Below are 16,576 nucleotides of genomic sequence, written 5' to 3'. Positions count from 1 at the left end.
CTCACTCCGCAGACGACGGAATTGAGAGTATGGATGACGAGATAGATTCAGATACTTGTGGGAAACAAAAATGTAATTGGCGAAAGTGTAATGTGTGTGAAAATGTAAATGTAGTGTCGTAGAAAAGAAAGAGAAGGAAAAAAAGCAGAATGACAATATGGACCAAGGGAAAGGGATGACAGGGAAAGCCACCTGATAGAATTTTACAAGGTCTATAAGTCTATAATATAATCATGGTTAATAATTTGTTTAGAAATCATGAGAGAAGATTATAAACTGTCTTGCCAAAGTACCCGGCACCTACCAGTGAACATTATTATGGGATGTGTCAATCCTTGGCCTTTACGAGAGCCTATGCTCTGCTAGGGACACTTTCAGTGAGATGTTTGAATGTCTGTAGAGAAATGGCAGGGCTTTCCTCAAGATTTGAAACCAAGGAAGGTAGGGATCTTGGATGCTGGGGTCTCGAACGAGTCGATGTTCTAACTTAGATTGGGCATCTGTTCAGACGAGTTCATTTCAGGAACCTAATTGTCCACAGGCCATTTTATCACAGATGCTACTTTATAACAGAATGAATTGTCATGCTGATACAGTCACTATTTTAGAACTGTTCCGCTACTGTACGCAGTACACACCGATGTAAAATGTGTTCGTGTCCTTTCGTATTTACAATTTTCTTAAACAGATTGACGGGAATACACCTTAACCACGAAAGAAACTTAATACCTACCACCATCTCTTCCTAACTTTTCTGTTTGCATTACATATAAAGACAGGTAACGATCTCTGACGTTCTCCAAACCCAGTATCAAACCCTTCCATCGCACTGTCAAAGGATATAGACTGATTCATCACTAAAAACGACCCATTTACAGTCACACTGTCCAGTGGCGTCACTGTTTACATCACTTCAAGCGTCGTTTAGCACTGATTGCAGAAATGTATGGCTACTGCCGGCCGGAGTGGCCGAGCGGTTCTAGGCGCTTCAGTCTGGAACCGAGCGACCGCTACGGTCGCAGGTTCGAATCCTGCCTCGGGCATGGATGTGTGTGATGTCCTTAGGTTAGTTAGGTTTAAGTAGTTCTGAGTTCTAGGGGACTGATGACCTCAGAAGTTAAGTCCCATAGTGCTCGGAACCATTTTGTATGGCTATTGAGGAGCTCCTCGACCATTGGTCCCCATTTTTTAACTACCTTCACACAGTCATTGTGCTAACTAGACAGCCAGTGGCATTTTGGAAATCTCAAGTAATTCATACGACTTTTTATATCCATTTTCCGCAAAGCTTGATGGTACTTGTCCGCAGCATGCAAGCTCTGCCTGGCCTTAATTCAGCTGTGACTGTTCCCTCATGTCTCCACATCACAATCATATCACCAACAGTCGGCTGGGGCAGCTTTAGAAGGGATGACATGTTCCTGTGGATTTCTTATTCAGCTGATATCCAACGACTAGTTTCAACGAGAAATGATAAGACACAGAATTAAAACCAAATTTTAAGTTGCATAACATTCCCAGAGCTAGAAATGGCTTCTGGCGATAAACCGCAGATTAAAACTCAGGAGACTGCAAAATGGTAGGACATTGAGGAATTGGGACATGGCCAAATTGAACGAACCAGAGGTACTGTAGTTGAAAGTTTCAGAATGAGAATTAAACAATGATTGACTGAAACAGGGAAAATATGCAATAGACAAATGGGTAGCTTTGAAAGTTGAAATCGTGAAATCAGCAGCAGAAGTTTAAATAGGCAAAAAAAAAAAAAAAAAAAAAAAAAAAAACGGAAACAGTCGTTGACAATGAATGAGGTATTAAATGTAATTGAAGTGTAAAAGTGATACAAAGGTACCAGGCAAAATGGAAGTAGACGTCTAAAAATGAGGTAGACAGAAGTGCAAAATGGGTAGACGAGAAATGCAAGGACGTAGAAATATGCATCGGCGTGGGAAGGATAGATGCAGCCTACAGAAAATTAAAGAAACGGTTTGAAAGAGAGTAACAGCCGTATCAACGTCTAAAGTTCAGATGACAAACCAGCACTAAATAAGGGAGGATAGTCTGAAAGGTAGAAGAAATATGCAGAAGGACTAGATGCCGGAAATGAACATAGGACAGGAGTATAGAAAGAGAAGAGGAAGACAGATATTGCAAGAAGAATTTGACAGGACCTCGAAACAAGAGGTGAAATACCCCGAGAATTCGAGAAAATATAATAATTGCAGTTCCGAAGAAGGCAGGTGATGACAGAAGTGAATAGTCCCGAACCAATTAGTTATAAATTATGATTGCAAAATACTGACACAAATTACTTGCGGAAGAATGGAAAACCAAGTAAAACGCGACCTCAGAGAAGATCTCTTTGAGTTCCTGAGAAACACAGGAACACGCGAGACAATACTGACCCTACGTTTACTGTAGAAAGGCAGGCAGTCGCTTACAGCTTTTGTAGATTTAGAGAAAAGTTTTGATAGAGTTGAATGGAATACAGCCTTAAAATTTTGAAGGTAGCAGGGATGAAACGCAGGGATAGAAATATTACTTACAACTTTTACAGAAACCAGATTTCGGCTGTCAGACACGAAGGATATGAAAGGGATGCAGCTGTTGGGATTTGTGTAAAACAGAGTTGTCGCGTATTCCAAATATTATTCAATATGTACGTTGAGTAGGCAGTAAAAGAAATCAGGGAGAAATTTGGAGAAGAAATTAAAGTTGACAGAGAAGAAATAAGACCTTTCACACTTGCAGATGATATTTTAATTCTGTCACAGACAGCAAAGCACCTGGAGGAGCATGTGAATGGAATGAACATTGTCTAGAAAAGAGGCTAGTAAGAAAAACATCAACAGAAGTAAAATACGATAAGTGGAATGTACTCCAATTAAATCAGACGATTATGAAGGAATTATGTCAGGAAATGAGACACCAAAAGTATTAGACCAGTTTGCTATTTTGACAGCAAAATAACTGAAGATGGTAGAAGTAGAGAGCATATACAATGCAGACTGAATGTATTTGTCTGGAGTGTAATCTTGTATGGAAGTGAAGTATGGGTGATAATCAGTTCAGAGAAGAACAGAACAGCATCATTTGAAACGTGGTGCCAGTTCTGAATGATGAAAATTCGATAGATATATCGTGTAAGCAGTTAAGATGTACTGAGTCGAATTGGAGAAAAAAGAAATGTATTGGAGAAGTTGACTAAATACACTACTGGCCATTAAAATTGCTACACCACGAAGATGACGTGCTACAGACGCGAAATTTAACCGACAGGAAGAAGATGCTGTGATATGCAAATGATTAGCTTTTGAGAGCATTCACACGAGGTGGGCGCCGGTGGCGACACCTACAACGTGCTGACATGAGGAAAGTTTCCAAGCGATTTCTCATACACAAACAGCAGTTGACCGGCGTTGCCTGGTGTAACGTTGTTGTGATGCCTCGTGTAAGGAGGAGAAATGCGTACCATCACGTTTCCGACGTTGATAAAGGTCGGATTGTAGCCTATCGCGATTGCGGTTTATCGTATCGCAACATTGCTGCTCGCGTTGGTCGAGATCCAATGACTGTTAGCAGAATATGGAATCGGTGGGTTCAGGAGGGTAATACGGAACGCCGCGCTGGATCCCAACGGCCTCGTATCACTGGCTGTCGAGATGACAGGAATCTTATCCGCATGGCTGTAACGGATCGTGCAGCCACGTCTCGATCCCTGAGTCAACAGATGGGGACTTTTGCCAGACAACAACCATCTGCACGAACAGTTCGACGACGTTTGCAGCAGCACGGTCTATCAGCTCGGAGACCATGGCTGCGGTTACCCTTAACGCTGCATCACAGACAGGAGCGCCTGCGATGGTGTACTCCTCGACGAACCTGGGTGCACGAATGGCAAAACGTCATTTTTTCGGATGAATCCAGATTCTGCTTACAGCATCATGATGGTCGCATCCGTGTTTGGCGACATCGCGGTGAACGCACATTGGAAGCGTGTATTCGTCATCGCCATACTGGCGTATCACCCGGCGTGATGGTATGGTTACACGTCTCGGTCACCTCTTGTTCGCATTGACGGCACTTTGAACAATGGACGTTACATTTCAGATGTGTTACGACCCGTGGTTCTACCCTTCATTCGAGCCCTGCGAAACCCTACATTTCAGCAGGATAATGCACGACTGCACGTTCCAGGTCCTGTACGGGCCTTCCTGGATACAGAAAATGTTCGACTGCTGCCCTGGCCAGAACATTCTCCAGATCTCTGACCAATTGGAAACGTCTGGTCAATAGTGGCCGAGCAACTGGCTCCGCCAGTCACTGCTCTTGATGAACTGTGGTATCGTGTTGAAGCTGCATGGGCAGCTGTACCTGTACACGCCATCCAAGCTCTGTTTGACTCAATGCCCAGGCGTATGAAGGCCGTTATTACGGCCAGAGGTGGTTGTTTTGGGTACTGATTTCTCAGGATCTACGCATGCAAACCCAGTGAAAATGTAATCACATGTCAGTTCTAGTATAACATATTTGTCCAATGAATCATCTGCATTTCTTCTTGGTGTAGCAATTTTAATGGCCAGTAGTGTTTAAGCGGCACCTCCGTGTCCTTCGCATTGATCACTCTACGTCTGAGGTTGTTGACGTGTCTTGTATATCCTGCCAGGCCTAGTAACTAAATACGAATAGCACTCAAGCACTCTGTTGGTCGTTCCAGGTGTTCCGGAGAACTGTAACTCTAATCATTTACATATCGATTAGTGATATGTATGTGTACTAAGTTACGTACATTGACTTCCTATTATATCTTCCAGGTGCTTCACTTTTTTGGTCAAACAATGTGCATTAATGCTGCTTGCGTCTATAAAGATATTTCACATGGATGACGCCGTACTGCTGCTTACGCTGACCGATTTGAACAACTATGTGTTTACAAGATAGAACAATGACGTTCGAGGCAATCGTGCAAACTACGCGTGCAAGTCAGAGCGATTAGGAATTAAATGCTAGTTGCACCTAACGTGTTACGCCGGAAACTAACTACCTGAGCTCTTTATATCCAGTCCCCTATCCTCTGACATTTGCTCCTCGTAAAGTAGATCCCTGATTACGCAGTTTAATGGGCGTTACTCGCCTGCGACAAACTCAGTCGCGTGCTGCTAAATGTAGCTGCGATGGGTGTTATGGCCATTACGTAATTCAAATTGTCCTATTACGGCAGTCGTGAAGTCCACTATGACTGTTACGATCTAAAGGAGATCTTTATTCAGACTGCTATGGAAAGCAGTTGCCGTTTCTCGTGCGTAGCAGAAAATTATGTAAGAAATTAGATTAGTTACAATAAATGTCAGGAAAAAAAACTGTGTCAACAATGTGCTCCTGCATTTTACACACAACCAGAAGCTCAAATGGAGCTCGTAAATAAAATTAATAGCCACAGAAACTATGGGAAAGGACACTGCTAAGATCTACATGCTCTCATTAAACTCAGCTCTGAAAAAAAAAGTTTCCTCTGTTGAAAATGGCAGAGAAGGAACGATTCGCTGTCTCGTAGCTATGTGACACTTTCATATGTTGTGGGTCACCTATGAAGGTGCTCCCTCGTATACCGGAGGAATGTTCCTCGGGCCATCCATGGCGATACTTCAGAAAGTTTCACGATGTAAGAGTCACTTCACAGAGATTCCACACAAAAAGGGGTTTGAATTAAATCTCCTGAAAAAGATGACTATTTATTTGTAAATAAGCCCGTAAATTATCATCAGGATTTTCGTTTAACTGGAGATACTGCCAAGGGTGAACTTGGATATTACGATTCCTGAGTAAAATCACAACGTTCTAAGAGCAGCTCACTTGACCAGAATAAGTAAATGTCGTTTGCAAACATATACCGCCAATCCTGTACTCTAAGACTGAGTCGCCCCGCTAATCCCGCAGGGTAGGAGAGATAGTATAAATTGTGGAAAGGGACCAAAACAAGGGCTGTCAGTTACACTCGAATATACAACTTTATTATTTGATGAAACATTACAAAATCCCCCCAAAACTTTTTTTTAAAAACACACAGCTTTAATCCTTGGAACTTAATTACCGGCTGAAAGCCACTTTAATTTAAAAACTGCTGAAGGCCAATGACTTAAAACGCAAGCATAATCAGAAATTTAACAGGCAAACCTTATCTTAAAACAGTTCTTTAGTTAGTCTGAAGTAAACAAGTTAAATTCAAATCGGCTGAAGGCCTAACACTTAAAACTCCATAATATTTTTTAATACCAAAGGCCTTACATGAAACAGTTATTTAATTTAGGCCGAAGGCCTTAAGAGCAAAAGAACTCTAATTTAAAAGAATCGGCTAGAACCCATACAAGTACACACGACAAGAACAAAAAGAAAAATAGGGCAGACCACCCATGCACTCAATGGGTGCTCAGCAACCATTTACGATCCGACGACAATCCAATCGACCGACAGTCAACAGACCAATGATCGAGATCAGTTCCGCACCACACTTGCACCTAAACTCAAACGATGCTAACAGCGGAGACTGGAACAACAAGCAAAAGAGATCAAAGAGAACCCATAAGCGGTGGACGACCCAAATACACGTCGTCTAATCAGATGACCGACCAAACGGCCAAGCAACGTCGTTGCCACTCAAAAGTGTGTGTCGGCAATCGTCGAGCGAGTGATGGCTATCCTGTCCTTCCTCGCTACTGCACGCCAACCGACCAATTCAGAGACAGTACTTCGACAACATTTAAATAACTTGTCAGACAAACCACATAAACTACACACATTTTCACCAACACTTGCTCGAAGAACTAGACAATGCTAACGGCAATGATTGAGCAAAATAAGGACGAATCACGAGTTGGCATACACAGCCACCCTATAAGCGATCGCCGGCCAAGTCTACTGACAAGACGACCGACCGAAGATCAGCCAAAGTCGTTCCCACTCAAATCATGTGTGTCGGCAATCATCGGTGAGTGATGGCTATCCGCGCCTCCCTGGCGTTGCATGCCCCATTGGTGCTACAACGCGACTGCGCCAAACGACCAACTGTACACATCAGCACGGAGACAGAACTAAAATAACTGGGCAGTCGACATCACAGGCTAACACAATCTCACAAACACTTCGAGCAAGAACGCGACCAATGCTAAAAGCAATGACTGTGCAATCACCAGGACGAACTACGAGTTGAGACACACACACTACCAACCCATAAGCGATCGACGAGAAAATACACGTCTTCCGGTAAGACGACCAAATGACGATCAACCATGACCGTCCCCAGCCATGTGTGCCGGCAACGGTCAGGTGAGTCATGGCTATCCGAACCTCACTGTCACTCCAACACGACCGAACTTCTGCCGCATCCCAGTTGTCCGACTGCCAGGCGCAAACTCCACTGCTGGTGCGTTCCAACTCGTTGGACGTCACACGACGACCAGGAAGTAATAGCAGTCCAGCAAAGACAATACGGCAGGGCCTATATCGATAAGCGCTGCTGCTGCCGTTCACGGGCAGGCAAGACAGCAACTCAGTGACCCCAGTAATAGAAAGTTAACATAACGAGGCGGCAGTACGGTAAATACAGGGTGTTAAATAAGTGATGGCACGAACACGAGCCACGCACGGCCCACTAACTCTAACCATTCCAACCTTCCAAACCAGTCAGGTAACATCACCATAGTTCAGAAGAGTAAACCATCCAGAGCGAAGCGGGAATCACATTTCATGCCGCTGTATTTATCCATAATATGTACAGTCAGGTGCCACTTAATTAACTAGCCTTTACAATCAATCGTTATATTCAAAAATTACAATCTATCATGCGTGGCGCGGTACAGATCATTACCAATCCGCAAACAGATACGAAAAAAGCAGAACATTCTTTTAACATTTTTCATAATGTTGTTATTTGCGCCGGCGGATTCTTTGGTGGCCTTTTACTCTCGCCGGACTGTCGGCAGTCGACTCCCGGCTGCTATCGGTCAGCTACTCCGTTCACTGATCGTTAACTAGCAGCAGCGCCCCAAATCTTACTCTAGGCTTTCTGCAACAATTGTCACTTTCTATTTACAATTTGAAATTCCCCCCTGTCCGGACAGTGATTTCCTTCTCATGTGTCTAAGCAACTTATTGTGACATGCGTACAGCGTGTGACAACGTTTGACAATTCAAGACGGACTATACACTATGTGATCAAAAGTATCCGAACACCTGGCTGAAAATTACTTACAAGTCCGTGGCGACTTACATCGGTAATGCTGGAACTGAATATGGTGTTACCCCACGCTTAGCCTTGATGACAGCTTCCACTCTCTGAGGCATACGTTCAGGCAGGTGCTGGAAGGTTTCTTGGGGAATGGCAGCCCATTCTTCACGGAGTGCTGCACTGAGGGAGGTATCGATGTCGGTCGGTGAGGTCTGGCACGAAGTCGCTGTTCCGAAACATCCCAAAGGTGTTCTATAGCATTCAGGTCAAGACTCTGTGCTGGCATGTCCATTACGGGAATGCTACTGTCGTGTAACTACTCCGCCACAGGCCGTGCATTATGAACAGGTGCTCGATCGTGTTGAAAGATGCAGTCGCCATTCCAGAAATGCTCTTCAACTGTGGGAAGTAAGAAGGTGCTTAAGACATCAACGTAGGCTTGTGCTGTGATAGTGCTACACGAAAAAGCAAGGGCTGCAACCCCCTTCATGAAAAATACGACCACACCATAACACCATCGCCTCCGAATTTTACTGTTGGTGCTACATACGCTGGCAGATGACATTCACCGGGCATTCGCCATACCAACGCCCTGCCATCGGATCGCCACATTGTGTACCGTGATTCGTGACTCCACACAATGTTTTGCCACTGTTCTATTGTCCAATGTTTACGCTCCTTACACCAAGCAGGGTGTCGTTTGGCTTTTACCGGCGTGATGTGTGGCTTATGAGCATCCACTCGACCATGAAATCCAAGTTTTCTCACCTCCCGCCTAGCTGTCAGAGTACTGGCAGTGGATCCTGATACAGTCTGCAATTCTTGTGTGATGGTCTGGGTAGATGTCTCCCTATTACACATTACGACCCTCTTCAACTGCCGGCGCTCTTTGTCAGTCAACAGACGAGGTCGACCTGTACGCTTTTGTGCTGTACGTGTCCCTTCACGTTTCCTCTTCACCATCACATCGGAAACAGTCGACCTTGGAATGTTTTGGAGTGCGGAAATCTCGCGTATAGACGTATGACACAAGTGACATCCTATCACCCGACCACGTTCGAAGTCCGTGAATTCTGCGGAGCGCCCCATTCTGCTCCCTCACGATGTCTAATTACTACTGAAGTCGCTGATATGGAGTGGCAGCTCAATGCACCTAATATGAAAAACGTATGTTTTTGGGGGTATCCGGATACTTTTGACGAAATAATGTAACAGGCCGTCATACATGTCTGCCATCAAACTGAGCTACCCTCCACCCACACACTAATTTTAGGACGATGGCTTGACTATCTCTCTGCCATGTGTTTCGTCAGATGATCTCTTGACGCTCACTGGACCCAACTGCAGTCCTCTCACTAAGGATCACAATGGAAAAACAAATTAGTCACTCCAAGGAGATATCAAGCTAATGCCGTGTAACACTGGCTAAAACCTTCAATTCAATGCCTTCAATTTAATGAATATGAGTTTCTCGGGTTGCCTTATACAGCTAATTAGATCCTGAAGAGCTTCCAAATTGTCGGGATGATGACAGCTATGTTTCATACGCTGTACCAAATAGTCCTAGAGATTTTCCATGGGACTGAGATAGGATTGTGTAATGGACCAGTCGTGGTGCGATGGGGGTGTCCATCAAATGAGAAATTTATGCATGTTGCCCCGTGGACCCATGGACGTGGTTGGTGTCGTCATGGAAGCAGAATATTCACCAAGGTGTAGAAGAAATTCCAAGATTTGGATCACCAAAAATATTGGAATCAACGTCCTGTTTTATGTTCCCAGTAAATGCAATGATTGGGCCCGATCATAGAATCACCTCCGGTCTTAACCATACCCTCCACACACTGGGTTAACCGCTCCAATTGGACGTCAGTAGAGCCGGCGTCTTACATAATTTGAAAACAGGCAAAATCACCACTGATCGAACCACACTATACGCCTATAATCAGCTACTATCAGCTTCTGAACTGTTTAGCCTACTCAAGGCGTACAATTTCTGTGCTGCTGTGAGCAATGACCTTTTCAGGGGTAAGTGATTCCAAATATCCATCAAACGTTCGGGCATAAGCTGACCAGCGGAAAAATGCTTCTGACGGAGCTAAAAAAAACAAAAACGAATATGTTCCTCAACAAACTCTGACAAAAAAGAGGGGAATCAGCTCCTCAATCCACATTCCACCTTTCTCCCGAAAATTGTGGCATGCGAACATATTGGAGCTCTTTTAACACAAAACATCCTAAATCCTCCAACTGTTTCATTTCCCATCCATCGCTCTTTCTCTTTTACTGCCATTGCCACTGACGATCAATATCTCCTGTCTCTGTGGTTTCCACTGTTGCTGTCTTCGCAAATCTGCTTTTCTGTTCCACTGCCTCTAAGCGAATGCGTTTTTTGGTGAAGAAAGCGGAATGAGCATTGAGGCAGCTGGTTTCCCAATTTTTTTGTGAGAGTGTTTTGAAGAGGAACATATTACCCTGTTTTGTGCTCCGAGAAGACAATTTTTCCTCTGATTCCCTCCATTTTTTTTCTACAGCAGGATGTGCTGCTTGTGTAAGACGAATTCTATAGGTCTGTGAAGTTTTGACAGTTTCTTTACATATTTCGATACATTTATTCACTTTGATACATATAAACAACAAATATGCATGCATAATTTAAGACTAACACAAAAGCATTTGCTTTAAATTTTTCTGGGTGTTTTGCTCATCGAACGCATTTCTAGAAAACTCCCGGCTTATGATTTGTATCTTTAAAGAGCAAAAAGTTATTAGAAATACTTAACTAAATTTTCAGTCTTTCCACTTTTACATACACTTTGGCAGGCATGTTTAGATCCTCTTTAGACAATTACTGTCACTGAGGTACCACTTTTGAAATACTTGTTTTGGCGTGAAATTCCGCCAGAAGCATTTCTGATGTCATAAAATTTTATTTATGAGAAATGCTGACTAAAGCACAGTTTGGTGATCTCAGAATAGCCGCGCGAAGTAGCCGCGCGGTGTGGGACGTGGTGTCACTGACTGCGCGGCCCCTCCCGTCGGAGGTTCGAGTCCTCCCTCGGGAATGGGTGTGCGTGTCATTCTTAGCATAAGTTAGTTAAAGTAGCGTGTAAGACTGGGGAACGATGACCTCAGCAGCTTGGTCCCTTAGGAATTCACACACATTTTTTTTATCTCAGAACCCTTACGTTGACTCTAGAAAGCTTGCCATGTGTTCACTACGTCAGTTAAAACTACATTTACGCCTCAGACCGGATATTATGTGCATATTTTACACGCATAAGTGCGGTAACTCTGATTCTCTGGACCTCGGTAACGGATAATGATATTGCAAAAACTTACAAAGTTCACTGAGTTCATCATACGAAGAACATAGTGTAAAAATTTCAACTATGAACAAAAATTAAGGAAGTGACGTCCCCACAATTCGTATAGTACCAAAAATCTTAGTTTTTCGTGGGGTTCTCTCAGGATCCGCTCATGAATAATTGGTGCTCTTACAAGCCGCCTAAGGTCCATACTAGATCACACTTAACGCAAGAAACCAACTATTTAGTTCAATTTTCCTGGGCTGGCAGAAATGTGCTATGTTTAAATTTTGAAGCTGTTGGTCTGCTGTCAACTCTGATTAGAACAACCCAGGCACTGAACTGTTCACAGTAACACACCGTCTGCCCTACCTTCCTATTCATAACGAATCTTACACCTGTTATACCATTTTCTGCTGCTGTTGATATTACCCGATACTCATCTGACCAGAAATCCTTGTCTTCCTTCCATTTCACTTCACTGACCCCTACTATATCTAGATTGAGCCTTTGCATTTTTCTTTTCAGATTTTCTAGTTTCCCTACCACGTTCAAGCTTCTGACATTCCACGCCCCGACTCGTAGAACGTTATCCTTTCGTAGATTATTCAATCTTTTTCTCATGGTAACCTCCCCCTTGGCAGTCCCCTCCCGGAGATCCGAATAGGGGACTATTCCGGAATCTTTTGCCAATGGAGAGATCATCATGACACTTCTTCAATTAGAGGCCACATGTCCTGTGGATACACGTTACGTGTCTTTAATGCAGTGGTTTCCATTGCCTCTGCATCCTCATGTCATTGATCATAGCTGATTCTTCCGCCTTTAGGGGCAATTTCCCACCCCTAGGACAAGAGTGTGTCCTGAACCTCTATCCGCTCCTCCGCCCTCTTTGACAAGGCCGTTGGCAGAATGAGGGTGCCTTCTTATGCAGGAAATCTTCGGCCGCCAATGCCGATTATTTATCAAAATTTAGGCAGTGGCGGAGATTGAACCCGGGACCGAAAACGTTTTGATTATGAATCAAAGACGCTACCCCTAGACCCGAATGCTTATGACAACGCGTGTAGGTGCCAGGTAGTCTCTAGTAGTATGATATCGAACTATGTCTACTCGTATTACAAAAGATTTTTTGTACAAGCTGTTTTCTGCGTATTCTTTCTCAGAAAAAAGAGAGATAATTAAAGAAACGCTCGTGGCTTAGTAATTATCAGGATGTTGAAAACCTTGAGCACCACCATTCACAATCTATTAATCCACCCATTGGCACAAAAGCCAACAAGCTTACAATTCATGTTCCACAGGTTAAACAGAACACCCATAAGCAAACGGAACTACACACGGGAGCTAAACACAATAAAACGAACAGCCTTGGAAAATAGTTACGATGACAGAGAACCTAAGCCAACAAATGTACACACATCAAAAAAGTTTTGCATCACTCCCGTTTCCACAACTCCTGAGTATAGAGGTTGACTGTGGATATTGTATCAAAGACGAAGTCCCATGAACTGTTCGGAGATGTCACTAAACCCTCCAAAAGATATAAACAACCATGCATGAGCAGCGCCTATTAGACGGAGGGTGTCCGACAGCCGATCAGTTCCAGTCATTCCACCAGGACGGAGGTACACGACTCGTGTTGTCTGTAGTTCAACCAAGGCTAGACTGGCAATATCTCAGTTTGATCGCGACGCATTGTTACTTTGTGCAAGGAAGGACTCTCAACAAGGGAGGTGTCCAGGCGTCTCGGAGTGAACCAGAGCTATGTTGTTCGGATATGGAGGAGATACAGAGAGACAGGAACTGTCGATGGCATGCGTCTCTCAGGCCGCTCAAGGGGAACTACTGCATTGGATGACCGCTACCTACGAATTGTGGCTCGGCGGAACCCTAAGTTCAACGCCACCATGTTGAACAATGCTTTTTGTGCAGCCGCAGGACGTCATGTTACAACTCAAACAGTGCGCAGGAGGCTGCATGATGCGCAACTTCACTCCCGATGTCCATGGCGAAGTCCACCTTTGCAGCCACGACAACTTGCAGCACGGTACATATGGACCCTACAACAAGCCGAATGGGCCGCTCGGGATTGGCATCACGGTCTCTTCACCGATGAGCGTCGCATATGCCTTCAACCAGAGAATCGTCGGAGATGTGTTTGGAGGCAACCCGGTCAGGCTGAACGCCTTAGACACACTGTCCAGCGTGTGCAGGAACGTGGAGGTTCCCTGCTGTTTTGGGGTGGCATTGCGTGGGGCCGACGTATGCCGCTGGTGGTCATGGATGGCGCCGTAACGCCTGTAAGATGCGTAGATGCCATCCTCCGACCGTGCTACTGAGTTTTAGAGGTACCAGTGTGTACAGCAACCTGGACCACCAGCTCTAAAGGTCTCGCTATATGATGGTACAACAAGCAATGTGTGGTTTTCATGAGCAATAAGAAAGGTGGAAATGATATGTATGTTGATCTCTACTCCAATTTTCTGTACAGGTTCCGGAAGTCTCGGAACCGAGATGATGCAAAACTTTTTTTGATGTGTGTATAGACGGGATAGAAATGAAAACGTACTCGCAATGTCACGGAATTGGTTACATATTAAAGAAACTCGGACTTCAAACAAAATACAGGAGAAACAACATAATGCAGAGAATCTTCGGAATGCAGAAAACACCCACAGATAAATTCAACAGATCACGAATATATAAGAAACGAACAAAAAGTTTCAGTTTTTTAGGGTATTGCTCGACTCCGACGCTGGTATGTAACCACAGATACGCAGGCAAGTGATAAGTGTAGCAATCTTATCTTCCTGATGTGCGTGCTGTAAATGCGGAAACGTGAACTATGGCGACGTTATTACCAAATGCGTCCAAACTGGACCAACGTGCTTTTATCCTTTCTTGGCTGCCAAAGGACAACCACTAGTAAACATCCATCGGAGAACGAAAGATGTGTTTGGCGCAGCATGTCTCTCGAAAATCGTTGTTGGGGAATGGTGCGCCAAAGGATGCAGCTGCTTCATGATAACGCACATCCCAATATCCCAAATATCGTACCTCAAAAGTAATTCCAATTCAAATGGAAGACCCTCGAGCTCCCGCCCTATAGTTTTGATCTCTTCCCATGCGATTATCACACCTTCGATACCTTACGAAAGACTTCGAAGGGTCGAATACTTCTGTCGGGCGAGGGTGTGCAGCAGGCAGTTACGGACGATGTTTTACGAAGCAGCTATCCTGAACCTGATGTTTTGGTGAGATGATAACCTCAATGCTCACGCTGATTTTACCTGAGTGGCATGTCCATTTTGGACTGTACAGCCTACATATTGATCGCTCCTTACATGAAATCGAAAAACTTCTCACTCAGTATATGTAGAACAATCATGCAGGAACTTCGAAACAAAATATTCAGAACATTCCAGAGTTCTAAAAAGTAACAGCTCCCATAGCACATTTCCTGACCGCCTAATAGCCCACAACAACCACGCAACTAAACCAGAAATAAGTTTAAAAATACTAAAATCCAGCCACCGGCTACACTATAAACTAACAATAGAAGGAAACTTCCACAAACGGAAGGGGTTAACAAAAGGAAAACAGATTACGGACGGATACACTATACTGTGCAAAGACACATTATGTTAAACATTAAAGGAACTTTACGGAAAAGACGACACAAACATTTATAAAGCACTAAATGGCGCCGAACTCAGTTCAGAACAAGTGATCAGCAACTGAGGCTGAACACACAAGAAAAACATTTGCACCGTGGTTTGGCAAAGTGAAAAGTGTTATTTACGAAATTTTGTAAAATATGCTTAGTATTTGTGTGTGGTTCTCAATATGTCGTTTGTGGGAGTTGTTGGCTAGGAGGATTCTCATAAATGGACTCCTGTTTAGAATTCTTTATTACATTAATCACGAGAAAAGTTTAATTTATTAAAAACGATCTGATTAATTGGTTTGCAATTAACAACACTATATTTTAATACTGACTCAACTTAACAATAATAGTTTAGTATTGGCTTATTACGATACATGATAAAACTCAACTTTTAAAGGATATTTTCCTATAAACCAACTAACATATAAAGTAACTCGCTGCGAACAATATTTAAATGATGAACAAAAGTCAGATACAGCCTCTTTAAAATACCTGCAATACAAACAGATTCTAAATATGAGCTCTACCCAGCAAGCTTAACGCTAGCATCTAGGTCTTGTACACTGTGAAAACAAATATCTATTTCTTCCACAAATACATCATTATATGTGACAGTTATTCAGTTGATTACGCACTAGTCTCGTAGTCTTATATCAATCACTATTACGGAAGCGTACCTAATGTCAATGTACGTATAATTTGTCGCCATGACACTGAAAATAAAAGCTGTTCTATATACAACAAAGTGTTGAGCGAACCGCAAATATTTAACTTAAAACAATATTGTTGTACGTAATTCCTGGATAGAAAAAACTTACATCTGTGTAATACTGTTCATTATTCAACCTTTACTTCTGACTGAAGGTATCGATATCCGTTATAACCAGTATTTTAATCGTGATGGATAACCATCGGTTCGTGGACTATCGTGCCTCCTCCTCTAGGCAGCTGCCCGTGTTAACTACCACTCACGCGGAGATTCGCCGCCTTTCTCAACGGTACCATGAAGTCGGCAGCCACTTACACAGGCTGATATTGGGAACTCAGTGCACAGTACTAAGTGACGTGGCTTGTGAATATGAACAGGCCACTACTATCTGCAGCTTCTCACCGAGACGAAAGCGAGTCATGTTTTTCTTGTTGTTGTGGTTTTCAATCCGAAGGCTTATTTGAGTCGTAAGGTACTCCTCTTCTATCGTCACTGGGGGTAATTCTTATCCTTCTGTTAACGTGCAAACTGCATAGGGAAACAGTTCACTAACTTAACTGATTCAACCTGTTGATCCATTGTGGACCAAAGAAAAATCACCAAACAGCCATATGTTTTCAGAAGTTGTTACTTTATTTACATGATCAGTTTCGGCATCTCATTAT

This window comes from Schistocerca piceifrons, chromosome 6 (genome assembly GCF_021461385.2).
Source record: "Schistocerca piceifrons isolate TAMUIC-IGC-003096 chromosome 6, iqSchPice1.1, whole genome shotgun sequence".
Taxonomy (NCBI): domain Eukaryota; kingdom Metazoa; phylum Arthropoda; class Insecta; order Orthoptera; family Acrididae; genus Schistocerca; species Schistocerca piceifrons.
This window is presented reverse-complemented; position numbering follows the sequence as displayed.